Consider the following 15,365-nt stretch of genomic DNA (forward strand, 5'->3'; position numbering starts at 1 on the left):
GTGTAGTGCTCAGGGTGCGGGGAAGGAGAAGTGAAACGGCGCCCTTCCGAGGATCCGGTGAGAAAGGGGCGGGAACAAGCAGAGACAGGAGTGATCGGAAACCACCTGTGAAGACACGGAGCCCCACACCATTCTTCCCATCATACCCGGAAGTACTTTTCCAAGATCAAAACCAAGTCCAGACAAACAAGGTAGGAACTGGTCCGCCACAATCTTTGTTCTCAGATACAAGCGTCTCTCCCTGTCCAGCAACTCACAAAGCACTCAAGAATGAAGACCATCCATAGGCAGGCCTTCCCACTGTTGGCCTTGAACTCCTCCACCTGCTGAACGGCCGGGGAGGGTCCAGGGAGCCTGGAGTGGCCAAGGTCCACCAATGTCACCTGTCCTCCCCCAATACGTATGGCTCTTCCTTCTCTGGACACCTCCCCCAACGCCTCGCACCCCAACCACCAGCAAATCCTATCAGCTCTCCCTTCACAATGTAGCAAGAATTGGGCAGCTTTTCACCAATTCCATCACCAGGATGCTAGTCAGAACCACTTGCTAATTGGTCTTACTAATTCTGCCACGGATCCTGCCTCCCCCCTCAAAACAGTATTCTCATGTTAAAAAACTAAGTGCGATCATGTCCATCCATGGTCCCCAAAATCCTGACAACGGCCTGCAAGGCCCTATGTAATGTAGAGCCCAATACACACGCCCACATTGCCCATCCCCTCCCTAGTCACCCCCTAGTCCCCTCCTGCTCCTTCATGCTGTAACAGGTGCAATGGCTCCTTTCAGTCCTCAAACACACCTGAAACTCAGGACCTCTGCTCTTCTCTTGCCTCGGCCTGGAACACTCTCTCCCGGAAGTCACCTGGCTTCCTCCCTCGCCTCCCTCCTGTCTTTGCTCAAGTGTGTCCTCAAAGAGATCCTCCCTGATCATCTTGTGGAAATTACAGTCCGATTCCCCAACCCCACCTCCAGGATTGCCGTACTGCCCTTGCTCGCTTGGTTTCTCCCCAAAGCATGAATCAGCAGCGGACATGCTGTGCCTTACTTCAGACTTCACACGCACTAGAAGGTCAGCGCTATGACCTTGGCTGGCCTTGGTGTCTCGAACTGAGACAGGCATGCAGCAGGAGGTAAAAAAGCATCAGCTGAATAAATTAATCCCCTTCTATTTATCTGCCCTGGAGTATCTCAGACGATTCCATTTTCCCCCCTTCCGTTCCTCATTTTTAGCATCTTTATTTTTTGTTTAAGATTTTTATTTATTTATTTATTTGACAGAGTGTGTACAAGCAGGGGGAGCAGTAGGGAGAGAGAGAAGCAGGCCCCTGCTGAGCAGAGAGCCCGACATGGGGGTCAATCCCAGGACCCCGGGATCATGACCCAAGCCGAAGGCAAACGCATAACCGACTGAGCCACCCAGGCGCCCCAACATCTTTATTTTTCATGCTGCTTTCACCTTCATTCAACAATGCTTACAGATTCCTGTTTCTTCCTTTTACACTCCACATCTTCCCTTTCCCTCTTTCCTTCATTACCCAGAACTGTTTATTAAGTAGATTTATACATTTAAGAACAGAGGCTCTTTTTTGAATTATTGTTTCTACCAAATCCTGACTCCCGTATCAAATACGCAAAGAATCCAAGAGTTTGCAATAACGTCTTTTTCAAAAAAACTTCCTGATCATCTATAAAGGATAATATGGAATCGATTTATTATTCTGGTAAATTAAAGAACGAAGCCATTATTCTGCCTTTTATATACAAACAATACCTCGGGGTAATTTTTTTAAAAGACAGAACTAAAGTTCTTCATAAAAATGTTCCAGCTAATAAACGCAGAAGAAATGACGGGATGAGATTATCACCTTTTTGGAAACACCTTAAATGAAAGATGGTGCAGGCACCCACTGCGGGCCATCAGTGGCTGCCGGGGCCCCTAATAAGGGATGATCACATTCACGGCACCTGCCGATGTTAACGCTTTAGAAAGATACAAAATACGTCACTTGATGAAGCTACATTAGTCATTCATGAACTACTTTTGCCCAAAAATACGAACTTGAATCAAATAAAGCCTTTAGTTTATAGGGCATTATGGAGACAATAAAACACGTTTAATGACAACACAGGGATGCCGGCCGGCTGCAGGGTCTACATTGCGGCAATGCCACGGGACAAAAGAGCTTCTTGACCAAATACACGGTTGGAGAGAACAAAACAGGACAGGAAATTTACATATTAAAAGACACTAAAGAGGGGCGCCTGGGTGGCTCAGTGGGTTAAGCAGCTGCCTTCGGCTCAGGTCATGATCTCGGGGTCCTGGGATCAAGTCCCGCATCGGGCTCTCTGCTCAGCAGGGAGCCTGCTTCCCCCTCTCTCTCTCTCTGCCTGCCTCTCTATCTACTTGTGACCTCTCTCTGTCAAATAAATAAATAAAATATAAAAAAAAAAAAGACACTAAAGAGACTATCAACCCAGTGCCATGTGTGAACTGACTTTAAGTCTTCTACTGACTCTACGGGATTTTTAACTAACTATGAAAAACTACTTTATCCGACAATCAGGGAAACCTGAATGTGCATATTCAGTGATATTAGGAAATGAACGACTATTCTTTTGTATGTGATCATAGTGCGTCGAGGCGTACCTAAAAGAAACCTATCTTTTCAGAGTCATAGAGAAATATTTAAAAATAAATCTGATTTTCTTTTTAAATCCACATCTTAAAATTCTTCTTCAAGCCCAGGACTTCAGTTGTTTCGATCCGAAAGAAGTCCCTGTTTCTCAAAGACACCGAAAGTGTTTCGATCCGAAAGAAGTCCCTGTTTCTCAAAGACACCGAAAGTGTCAAAAGACACCGAAAAATAAGGGGATGCAGAAAGAAGAAGCAGTGAAAAATCAAGAAACGCCAGGCACAGATTTAGGTCCCTATGATAAACAAATAAATGAAAAAGCAAACGTACTGATATACCCTTGATGCACCTAGAAAGTCCTTCAGAGCATTTAGGAGAGTATAAACTGCTCACCGTGCGGAGGTCAGGCTTCTGAGAATGTTAATATCTGGAACACAGCCATCTGGAAATAGAAAAAAAAAAATACTTCTGAGTGGCCAACAGCTTTCCCAAAGCCCACGCACTTTATCCCATGCAAGAAAAAGAAGCATGTCATTTATAAAACTGTAGCCGAGGCAGCATCAAGAACGCACAGCCGAGCAGAGCACTCAAAATTAGAAGCAGAAAACCAGAGCCATCCAGGAGTTTATAACAAAGACAGAGTGTACACAGACTCAACCCCCAGGGACAGCCCCCTCACAAAGCCTCCTACAGTAATAATATCCCCGCGTCCGTGACACAGTTCCACCCGGGCTCAGGATGCTGGTAAAGAAAGCAAGAAGGTCAATATCGCTCCGGCTGTACCATTATTTCCATTAACCTGGTTACAATTTAAGAAGCTCCTTTCTTAGGGGAACCCTCCTACGCTGTTGGTGGGAAGGCAAGCTGGTGCAGCCACTCTGGAAAACAGATGGAGGTTCCCCAAAAAGTTGAAAATAGAGCTACCCTATGACCCAGCAATTGCACTACTGGGTATTTACCCTAAAGATACAAATACAGTGATCCGAAGGGTCACATGCACCCAAATGTTTATAGTAGCGATGTCCACAATAGCCAAACTATGGGAAGAACAAACTAGATGTCCATCAACAGATGAATGGATAAAGAAGATGTGGTGTGTGTGTGTGTGTGTGTGTATGTACACATATATATATATATACACACATATATACACACACACAGAGTGGAATACTATGCAGCCATCAAAAATGAAATCTTGAGGGGCGCCTGGGTGGCTCAGTGGGTTAAAGCCTCTGCCTTCGGCTCGGGTCATGATCCCAGGGTCCTGGGATCAAGCTCTGCATCAGGTTCCTTGCTCAGCAGGGAGCCTGCTTCCTCCTCTCTCTACCTGCCTCTCTGCCTACTTGTAATCTCTGTCAAACAAATAAATAAATAAAATCTTTTAAAAAAAAAAAAAGAAATCTTGCCATTTGCAATGATGTGGATGGAACTAGAGGGTATTATGCTAAGTGAAATAAGTCAATCAGAGAAAGAAAATTATCACATGATCTTACTGATAGAAGTAATTTGAGAAATAAGGCAGAGGATCATAGGGGAAGGGAGGGGAAAATGAAACAAGACAAAACCAGAGAGGGAGACAAACATAAGAGACTCTTAATCTCAGGAAACAAACTGAGAGCTACTGGGGGGTGGAGGGGGAGGGATGGGGTGGCTGGGTGATGGACATTGGGGAGGGTATGTGCTATGGTGAGTGCTGTGAATTGTGTAAGCCTGATGACTCACAGACCTGTACCCCTGAAACAAAGAATACATTATATGTTAATTTTTTAAAAGAAGAAGTACCTTTCTTCCTTTAAGGAGGGAGGAAACAAAAAGCAGAACCGAGGTCAAGGAGCAAAATGGAAGGCAAGTTTCGAACTTGAGACTGAAGCCAGGCTTCTTAGCAAGGAGCACCCGCCCCCAAGCGGCTGAGAGGGCGCCTCGCAGCCAGCCCCGCCTGGCTATCAGTGCTGGGTGGGCTGGACTGGAAGTTCTGGAGGATCCCAAACAATTCCAAGGTTTTGTGGGGCATAATCTTTAAAAAAAAAAAAAAAAAAAAAAAAATCCTGATGTTTGCTAAGAAATGAGAAGGAAGACTTTATTCAAGACTATTGCAACAGAGGAGGGATGGAGCTTGCCTCTGAATGCAGCAAAGACCCCTGGGGATAACAAACCAGCAGAGTGGGGGGATCAGTACTCAGATACCAACTCAAGATTGGGTTACTAAAGCCAGAAAACAGGATTCCGGCTGAAGGCAGCCCGGGGTGACCAAAAACTGCCTACCCAGGTGGTCACACACAAGGGTGTGGGATTCTCTCTATAAGCTGACTTAGCAGGGATCTTGCTACGACTGGGCTGGGCGAGCCAAGACAGGACAGCGACCCTGCAAGGTCCGGGTCTAATCAAAGAGAGGGCTCAGAAGACCCTGACCTAAGTCTGCTTAGGGAAAGGGTCACTGTCAGTGACAGTAGCGCCACCACGTAATAGAGATGCTGCACCCAGAGACGGTGTCCGAGGTCTCAAGGTGCGAGTGGGAGCCAGGAGCAGATCCCAGACCCCCAAGGGCCAAGCCAGGTGGTGTCAGTTCCACCCGCTGCCTCCCTGTCCCTGGCACTGCCCAACGCCCCTGCACTGCCCAACACCGTCTAATTGCCCAGCTGCTTCCTCACCTACAATTTCTCTGTTTCTCAAAAATCTGGAAATGCCCATTTCTATACATCCCGCTCTCATGTAAGAGAAAAGTACCTTTGAACATGACCCCCATGTGAGTAATATATATATAGAATTCCCTGTGACACCGAGGACACGGAGTCCTCATCAGGAGGCGCACTGAAGCCTTTCGAAGCAGCCTTGTACTGACAGGCATACAAATAAAATAGGGAAAAGGAAACAAAAGAAAGAAAAACCTACAAGCCTCGATTTGAAAAGCGTTTCAATAAAAACAGGAAGTTTCCAATCCCGAACAGGATTACAAAACACCCAGAGCACAAGCTAAGCAGTTTCCCTGGATGCCGGAACCCCCAAGGAGAGCATTTAAGGATGACAAGGCTGCTTCTTCGCAGTTTGGAAAGTGTCATCTACTGGATAAAAGCTACTGAAGAATCTGAAGGGCCACGTGCTCCGTATTGTCTGGTTGGGTCCCATCTTTTTTCCACCAGACTCTGTGCCCTGGGAGGCTGACCTCCAGGGTCTGCAACAGCCAGGCGCCCTTGCCCTCTGTAACCGGTTGACAGAAGCCAGGAGAGGATCAGGAGGGTAAGAAGGAGTGCATATCCCCCTGCTTCCTCCCCGCAGGGTCCCTGGAGGTCTCTCCACCACAGGTCACAGCTTTGCTCAGCAACTCTCTCCCCCATCCGTAGTTCTGATGGCTGGAGAGTACCATTGATTGAATACATCCCCCGAAGTCATAGGTTGAAACCTACACCCCAATATGGTAGTATGAGGAGGTAGGGCCTTGGGGTGATTAGGTCATGAGGGTGAGGCCCCATGAATGAGATTCCTACCCTGATAAAAGGGACCCCAGAAGGATGTCTGGGTGGCTCAGTGGATTGAGCATCTGCCTTTGGCTCAGGTCATGATCTCAGGGTCCTGGGATCAAGCCCAGCTTCTCCCTCTCCCTTTGCCCCTCCCCCAGCTTGTGCTCCCTCTCTCTCACACATAAATAAAACCCTTTTTTAAAAGGGGAGGGGAATGGGACGCCTGGGTGGCTCAGTTGATTGAGCGCCTGCCTTCCGCTTGGGTCATGATCCCAGCGTCCTGGGATCAAGTCCTGCATCAGGCTCCTTGCTCGGCGGGGAGCCTGCTTCTCCCTCTGCCTCTGTCTGCCTGTGCTCACTCTCTCTCTCTGACAAATAAATAAATAAAATCTTATAAAAAAATAAAATAAAATAAATAAAAATTTTAAGGGGGGAACCCCAGAAAGCTCCCCCACCCCTTCGGCCATGTAAGGACACAGGAAAAGATGGTCATCTATAAACCCCCAAGTGACCCATCACCAGATACCCAGTCTGCAGTGCCTTCAGAGTCTGGGACTTCCCAGGCTCCAGAAGTAGGAGAAATCAACCTCTGTCGTGCGTGCGTTTGCCAGTCTGTGGCATCCTGTCACAGCAGCCTGAACCGATGGAGACAGAGGGGCCTCCTCGGGTAGCCCCAGGACCTCACCCCCCGCTCTGCTCCCTGACCCTGTGCAACACCCACACCCAACCCTCTTCTCTCAGCTCTTTGAGTGTGCTGCATCTTCTCCCACCGGGCCTCTGACTGACAACAGTGGAAAGAGAAGGAGGGCAGAAAATCAAAAAATTTAATTTGCCATACTTGCCTGCAACTGAGCAGTGGGGAGAAAAAGGAAAATCCGATTTTTAAGCCAGGCTGCGTGGTATGAACAGGGAAGGTAGGAGATGGCCAAGGAGGCCCTTGCAAGTGACAGTAACAATGAAAATCCAGAATTTACATCCACAATTATATATAAAGGTAGACACGCATTTTTTTTCTGAAAAGCAAACTCCGGGAAGGAAAAGGTCAGTAATTTAGTTGTATTCTCAGAAGCTGACCCCAACATACACAGCCAAGTGCTGTCAGAGAAACACAGCACAAAAACAGCCTCCCTCTGGTCAGAAGAAAAGACCAGGTGGACGATGGGGACCTGTGCAGGCTGTGGGAGGAGCCACCCACCCCCACCCCCACCGCCACCGCCACCACCCCTCCTCAGAGGCAGCTGGGACGGTATGCACCCGCCCAACAGCCAAGTGACATTTCAAAAGCTCATCAGCCCAGCAGGTGTTCGGAAGCACAAGCAAAAGCAAAAAACGTTAAGGGGCTGGGGAAAATCTCACCTTCTTGTTCTGAAAAGCTGGGGACACTGAGGCACGGGAGAGCAGGAGGCCGGTGGCAAAGCAGGAGGGGTAAGCAGCAGACTCGCAGAGCTGACGACCCATCCCAAGGCCAGGGGACGACCCATCCCCCGACGTGGAGTCAGCCCTTACCTTGGGAGAGGGGCACTGTTCCCCTTATGGAGACCACCACTGGGTACAAACCCCACAGGGCTGCCCTGGGGGTCAATGAGAAATGTGCATCCAACACTTGGAATGCCTTCCCAGGGATGCTTTATAATTCGTATCAGAGCTCTTCTCAATTTTCTTCACTACCGGGATGGTCCTGGCCAGAAATGAACAGAAGCCCACAAAAGACTGAGGAAATCAACCTCTGATTCCACAGCACAGAAGATGTCCCAAGACAGTGACAAGCCACGTGCGCAATGATCGGGATCACACAGCCTCTAAACCACAGGGAGACCTAGGGCTGTGCCTCTCCCCCAGGCCACCATACCTTCCCCCACTGTACCAAGGGCCTGAGCTCAGAGGCGGCTGTGATGAAGACCCCTGCTCCCCGCTCCCTCCCCGTTTGCCTCAACTGACTCCTGGCCTCATCACATACTGACCTGGGCAAGTTAAACTACCCTTCTGACTTAGTGTCCTCATGTATAAATCAGGTATGATCACAATCCTAGCAGCTCTCTTTCTGTGAGGATTGAAAAAAAAAAGACCAAGTTCTTAAAATAGTGCCTGGCATACAGTAAGAACTCAATAAACACTGGCAACAGCATTGCCCTGCCCCTTTAAGCTGGCTTCCAAGGCCCGGCTAATAAGAAGGCATCTGTGCCCCGTGGAGCAGCCAAACATCGGCTCCACCAGCCCACGAGCCAAGCACCATATGTCTGCGATTCGAAGCTGTGTTTTGTATGTTAATGTTCCTAAAATTACAAAACACGTGCACATTTAACACTGCAGATTTTCTCCTCTGTAAAAGGAGGAGGGCAGCATCTTCCTAATGGGACGGGTGGAAAATTCATGATGAATTTACGTGAAACACGTTGGACAGGGCTCGGCGTCAGAAACTGTTCTCGGCGGGTAGGATCCTCACGGGGGCAGTAAATGATTCGACCCGTGCGGGCCTTCCGGCTCCGACCAACTGGGACGGTCCTTCCAACAAGGTCCTGCCTCCTTGATACAGGGATCGCTCAAATCCTGGTACCCTAGGATGTTGCGGCTTAGGGCTGCGAAGGGAACAGCCGAAGCCCAGCGCACGGCACGGCTGCTGGGTTTGCACCCATCCGCCGGCTTCCCAGAACCAAGCGACCAGGAAGCATGGAGAAGTTGTTCCCCTGCATCGTATCGGACCCTGGGTTTATGCAAGGTTTTTGCCCACAGGATAACGGGATGATGCTGGTTTCTTGGTAGCCTCTAGGGAACACGTGGCCTCCCATCAGTCGGAGAGGGCCCCCTGGAGGGTGGGCCCTTGGCGGAGGCACTAAAAGGCAAGTCAGAATGGAGAAAAGGCAGCAGAGCGTCTGAGGATGAAGGAATGAGCCAAGAATCAAGGCGGCCAATCAGTGGCTCCCACTGTCCAAAACAAAGCCCAAAGCCTGGTCAATCAAACCACCCCACTCTCCCTTCGTCTTTCATCTCAGCTCCTTCCTCCCCGCGCTGGAGGCACGAGGATGCTGAACGGACCAAGGTATGTCCAGGGGACAGAGGACCCCTGTGAGCACGCGTGCTGGGTCAGACTACCAGATGTAAACCCTTGCATCCCCAACTATTAGCCAGGGACCTAGAGTCCGTCCCCCAACTACTCTGTGCCCCACCGTAAGATGAGAGGGTAGCAGTGGCTAATAGGCAGCAGGGTCAAATGAATGAGCACACGTAAATCTCTTGAAACACTGACAGACACGCAATAATCAGCCACAAACCGTGGCCACCATCGTGCTCTATGGTACTTGCATCCCAGGATCCCTGCCGGGGAAACCTGGGGTTAGAGATACTTGGCGCGGGGGGGGGGGGTGTCTTTTCCAACTTCCAGCAGCCAGCGAAGGGGGAAGACAACTGGAAACAGATGCCAGGTGCAGCCACTCACACACGAGCTGTTACAGACGTCCTCGGAAGCCCTTCTAAACCTAAGGGGTTGAGCTACCACACAGGGTTGTTAAGAAAAGGGAACACGTCACATAAGCATGAAACCAATGTTGCTTCTGGTCATCTCTCCTCCCTCCCCGGAGCACAGAGAAGGCAGCAAAAGCAAACCCTGAATTCTTGCCACTCTCGGGAAAGCTTGTCACCTACCCCTGATCAAAGCTCCCCCCCCCGCCCCGTCCCCATGTACTGAAACCCCACAGCCAGCCACGGCTCCCGAGGTCTTCCCACCCACAAAGCAAGGCAGGGGCCCACTTCCCAGAGGCGGAAGGTGAACGGGGCCTGTCTTCCAGCACCAAGAAGTCAGCCATTTCCCATCAGAGGCCCAGAGACAGGAGTCAGGGGAACAGTAAAATCCAGGAGGAAGGAGCAAAGACCTCAGTTCTCGAAGTGCTCTGGGCAAAAACCGCCAGGAAGAGAAAGCTCTGGAAAGCACCAGACAGCTACTTCAGGACCCGGAGCCTGCATGGTGAGCGAGAAGGACTAGGGAAGGTCGTTTATACAGAAACGTCTGAGGGATAAAGAGAGTAGATAAATGTCAAAAACAATGCCTAAAACGGCTGCGTACTGCTTGCTTACGCAGCTCTTTCCTTCTTCAGACAAATGATAAAACATCCGCGCTTCTGAATATAAATCATCTTCAATTAAGACATTTCTGTTGGAAAGCACTTTTGGCAGGACCAATGAAGTGTTTGCCACTGTTCTCCGACTTGGAGCTTTCAAGGTTGGCAGGGCGATTTATTTTTGTTGATTAAACAAAATACAAATGGAAAGGGCCTAAAAATTGATTAGCCAATTAAACTCAATGATTCTCAACAAAGAAATGTGCGTTATTAGCTTTGCCAGAGTTATAAAAATGCCTCCTAGCTTTACTGCCGTTTTCGGGATTTACACCATCGATATTTGTGCTGACAGAAAGATTAAGTAAGGACTGGATTAGGCAAAATTTGTCTTCTCTTCTGCTGGAACGGAAAGAAGAGAAACGATTAAGCGCTTAGACCATTTCAGGAAGAACATTTGCACAGCATTCGTAATTCTGGAAAGAGGGATTCGGGCTGAGTAGGCCATTGTCAGTCATTTTGTGTGTACTTGTTCTTGGGCAAATTACAGACTCGCTAATGGGGGCCAAGTTTGTTGAGATGACAACATTCATAAATACCCAAATTCTTCATTTTTCTCTTTTCACTTTCCAAGGGGAGAGTGTCCAGATAGGCAGCCAACCAAATGACGGATGTCAGATGCTCCCGCGAAATGGATCAGGATACAGAGAGGGGCACCACCCACCTCCTTCCGTCCGGAGCAAAGTGTTTCTGGATTGCAAGCATAAGGTCCAGACCACGGTTGCAATAAACTCACATGCAACAGCCACACGCACGGCCAGTGGAACGCAAAGGCTTTCCGGTGGTCAGAGCGTGAATGTTGCAGGCTGCTCTGCATTTGTAAACTTGATTGTACATAATTGTTAATCACTGACCCATTCTCCAACCCTCCTGGGCTGGAGCAGGTTGCTAGGCAACCAGTTTTGCTCTAGATACTTTTTGAAAGCTAGTGACGCAACGACCAAGTGTCAACTAAGCGAACACTAACCGTAAGAGACAGGTTCAAATGAAAAAAGGATGCCCCGTTTCCCTAAAGCATGGCCGTTCTGTGCCTTTCCTAAGGCAGACCCTGGTTCCCTTGCCTAACGACTCAGCAGAGAGGCTCTCTTAGGTTGAACTGGACGAAATCATCCTTGCAGCAGCTCAGTTCGGCAATTCAGACGGGTCAACCTAATAACTTAAAAGAGGTCCGCACAGAGAGCGAAACGGAGGGATTATTTTCCTCCGCTGGCCATAATCACAGTTGTGCTTCGTATCAATAACACAGCATTCACCCAGGCCACATGGTTCTGAAAATTCTTCTGGTAAGAGACAGCTGGCAGAAGCAACCTGCATCGTTTTGCAAATGCCCAAGTAAGAAGTCACATTTACTTTTCCATTTTAGACTATTACACGCTGATCTATTTCTTGTAAATATCCACACCTTCCTGCTTTTTCAGATGCTCTGAGCCGAGCTGCAGGGAGTGGGACTAAATTTATTTTTCCCAATTTGAGAACAGGAATGCCAAAGGACATTCTAAAGACGGGGAAAGAACTGCCAAGTACAGGAAAGAAGTTCATTTAAGGGGACAGAGGAGAGAAGGCAGGCTCGCTGGTATCTCGAACGCAATGCTATTCCTGGGAAGCCCATGAAATCTAATGACTCTCCCCTTCCAAGGCAGCTGAGAGCACCACACTCAAGGAGCTCTGGAAAAAAAAAAAATAATAACAATAATGACCCTATGTCAGCTCACAGAATGTCTCCAGGAGGTTTTCAGAATCTCTGTTGGAAGCCCTGAATAATGACCAGCTTAGGCGTGCATACAAGTAGATGATTAACCTCATTAGGAAAGAATTGGTAAAAATTATTAGGTAAAGGGAGAATTCACAGGGAAGCTTAGCTTTAAATTCTACCCTTATTGAACACGTTTCAATACCGAGGCATGTACCACTTTCTAGCAACCAAGACGAATTGTATCTAAAATTATCAGGTTACGGGACGCCTGGGTGGCTCAGTTAGTTAAGCTGCTGCCTTCGGCTCAGGTCATGACCCCGGGGTCCTGGGGTCGAGTCCCATGTCTGGCTCCTTGCTCAGCGGGGAGCCTGCTTCTCTCTCTGCCTCTGCCTGCCTCTCTGCCTGGTGTGTGTACTCTCTCTCTCTCTCTCTGGCAAATAAATAAAAATATAAAAAAAATAAAAATAAAAAAAAATAAAATTATCAGGTTACAATTTATAAACTACAGATACTCGTAAACTTCATATTGGGCAAATGGCAAATTGTGGTGAGAAGGCAACAGAACGTTGACTGCCCTTGCCCAGGTGAGCCTTATTAAAATATAAGTAGACTGTTTAATCTGGATTGGCTTTATGTCACATGCTTATAATTAAACGTAAAAATAAATAAAACAGAAATATATAAAGTTAAAAGGTTCAAGTTTTCTCTCCAACACATTTCTACCTTCCAGCACCCTCCAAACGTAATGGCCAACCTTCTGCTTATTACTTTTGGACAAAAGTGGTGTCCTGTGTGTTTTCAGCACTTGCTGAAAACTTGCTCCTCTCATTCAACATTACAACACAGAGGCTCGTTTTAGACGGAGTCTTCTGAAGCATTCAATTCACCAGCCGGTCAGTCCATGACTTCAAAATAAAGCTTCTCAAAGAGTAAGAGTGACCCTTCCTCTCTCAGAGTTAATAACAATTTAAAGACCATCCAAAGCAGGGTCAACTACTCATCTCCCAAGAGCTCCAGGATACACTGCCAGAAGCCCAAGAAGGAGGAAAGGTATTTTCAACTCCAGATACGTCCACAGAAATTCAGCGTGAAACAAACGGCAGTCCCCAAAAGCAACCTAGCTAAAACCACGAATGGGTGGCTTGAGGTGGGAGTCCCAAAGGAGAGATGTCTCTATCGCGAAAAAGGGAAAAAAAGGGGGGGGGGGGGATGAGGGGAAGGCTAATGAAATCCGGAAACATCAAAAACTGAATAAATATTGAGAACCAAGAGCTAAATTACATTCTGAAGCTCGCTGCTACAAACTGGGAGAGGAATGTAATTTCAACAGTTCAGCAATTTTGAACCCCCGTGAAGGAAACTGTGAGCCTGCTGGGAACCAGCAACGACAGAGACAAGGAACAACAAAAAGACTTCGACGAGCGTTAGAACTGTCACAGAAAAGCGGGGACCGACAGAACTGTGGTGTGTACAACATGGATTCCACACTGCTCCAACTCGGAAATTACCAAGCTATATTTGAGGTTGTGCATTCTTTATTCGAGAGGAGCAGCTGCAGACCTAAATTCTGAAGACCACAGTCCTAATCTGCGTTCTACAAATAGACTTCAAAAAATCACTTCCTCTCTCTAGATATCAGTTTTCTTGTCTAGAAAATGAGAAGACTTGACTAAAGGAACTCTAAAATCTGTAACATGATTTATTTCTAAGATTCTGTTAGTTAAAACTATGTTTATAGATGGATGGATATGCTGGACGGACAGCTGGACAGATGGATGGGTGGATGATGAAGGATGGATGGATGGATGGATGGATGGGTGATGGGTGGATGGGTGGATGGATGGATGGATGGATGGATGGATGAAGGAGGATGGATGAGGAAGGATGGACAGATAAAGGACGGACGGACAGATGGATGGATAGATACTGGGTAGATGGACAGATAATGGATAGATGGATGAATGGACAGATGATGTATGGATGGGTGATGGAAATATGGATGATGGATGGATGAATGGACAAATGATGGCTGGATGGGGGGCAGTAGTCTACTGCATGGGACTGTACAGGCTGTGACCAATTGTTATCGTTTTAGAAATTTGGGGCGCCATTCAATACCATGCTGGTAACTTGGGACCAGTCACAGAGGGAATATTTACACCACAGAAACTGGCAGAGTTGGGCCTTTTTATTCACTCCACAGTAAGCTTACCAAAACACCACTGAAGAAAGAGGAGGAAGAAGAGAAGGGTAGAAAAAAGACAAAGAGGCAGTGTCTGGGTGCACACAGCCCTCCAAGTGGGCTGCCCTCCCACGTCTCCACATTGATCTACTTACTGCTTCCTCTGCCTGCAAGACCATTATTCGGTTTTGCCTGAAGAACCAGGACTTCTGGCCCAAAACTTGGCTCAAGTCCCCCCTCTTCGAGAAAAGCCATCCCTGGGTCCGCCCTCCATCTGTGCGGGACACCACACTCCCGCAGTGGGCTACCACAGCATGCTGTGACCACCTCCCTCTGCCCCCGCAGGTGACACCTACAAGACCGTGTGGGCCCCTGGACTGTCAAAGCCAGGCCCTTCATCACCATCCAATTAATGTATTTTAAATGAAAGCAACCGTTTTAACCTAAGGCGGAACAAAAGAATTTACTGATAAAAGGTTCAGGCTCAAAGAAATGCACTACTCTCTCCCAGACATAAGTGGGTAGCTGGAGATTTTTCGAGGGCTTAAGCTTTTCAAGTCCACTTTCCCTTCGACTGTGGCTTTCCATTAAATCAGTTAGCCTACATTCATCACAAAACAGCGCAGTGTGTCACTGACCCACTTTGTTTCACTCCTCTGCCACTCAGTGACAACCACGTGTCACTGTGATTGCATTTTTAAATAAGGAATTAAATATATTTGTCCTGGATTTACCCAAGAGCGCTCAGGGAGCACTGGGATTCACCCTCGGGTTCACCGCCTAATCTACTAAAGTGGCTTGGAGAAAACGCCGGCAACTTGCGCATCCTGAGCTAGCCAATCCATTACATGAAGACAGGGCCCAGAGCTGGCCCAGCCGAGAAGACACGGCCTGCCCTGGGCCAGAGCAGGCAGGCTCCCCGGCAGTGACCCCAACACTGCCAGCCTTCCTGCAAACGGAGACGCACACAGCTGTTGCCTTTGGAAGAAAGGGAAGCGTCTCAGTCACCTTGCGGGGTGGTGGGGGGAAGGAGCTGCCATACAAAGTACCACATGCTGGGGGAGGGGGGGGTCTCACGACCACAGTGCGTTGTCCCCAGCTCTGGAGGCAGGAGGCCCAGGAGCAAGGTGTCGGCAGGGTTGGCTCCTAGGGACACCTGTCTTCCTCGGTTCAGAGCCGGCCGCCTCGTGTGTCCTCCGAGCACGTACTCACAGAGAGAGGAGCTCTGGTGCCTTTTCTTCTTCTTCCTTTTTTTTTTTTTTAAGATTTTATTTATTTGTTTGAGGAAAGAGA

General features: G+C 48.2%; 1 protein-coding gene across 4 annotated transcripts in view; it reads right to left on the reverse strand.

Moving 5' to 3' along the window:
• The window catches only part of TIAM1 (TIAM Rac1 associated GEF 1), a 380,123-nt gene that overhangs the window by 297,621 nt on the left and 67,137 nt on the right, over nt 1-15,365 (reverse strand). For 3 of the 4 annotated variants that reach the window (XM_046002792.1, XM_046002795.1, XM_046002791.1), the window contains exon 2: nt 3,027-3,075. The exons of the other annotated variant lie outside the window; for it this stretch is intronic. The gene's annotated coding sequence lies outside the window, so the exon portion shown is untranslated. The remainder of the gene's footprint in view (nt 1-3,026; nt 3,076-15,365) is intronic. 4 annotated transcript variants of the gene reach the window in all.

The sequence above is a fragment of the Meles meles genome, chromosome 4 (genome assembly GCF_922984935.1).
Source record: "Meles meles chromosome 4, mMelMel3.1 paternal haplotype, whole genome shotgun sequence".
Classification (NCBI taxonomy): domain Eukaryota; kingdom Metazoa; phylum Chordata; class Mammalia; order Carnivora; family Mustelidae; genus Meles; species Meles meles.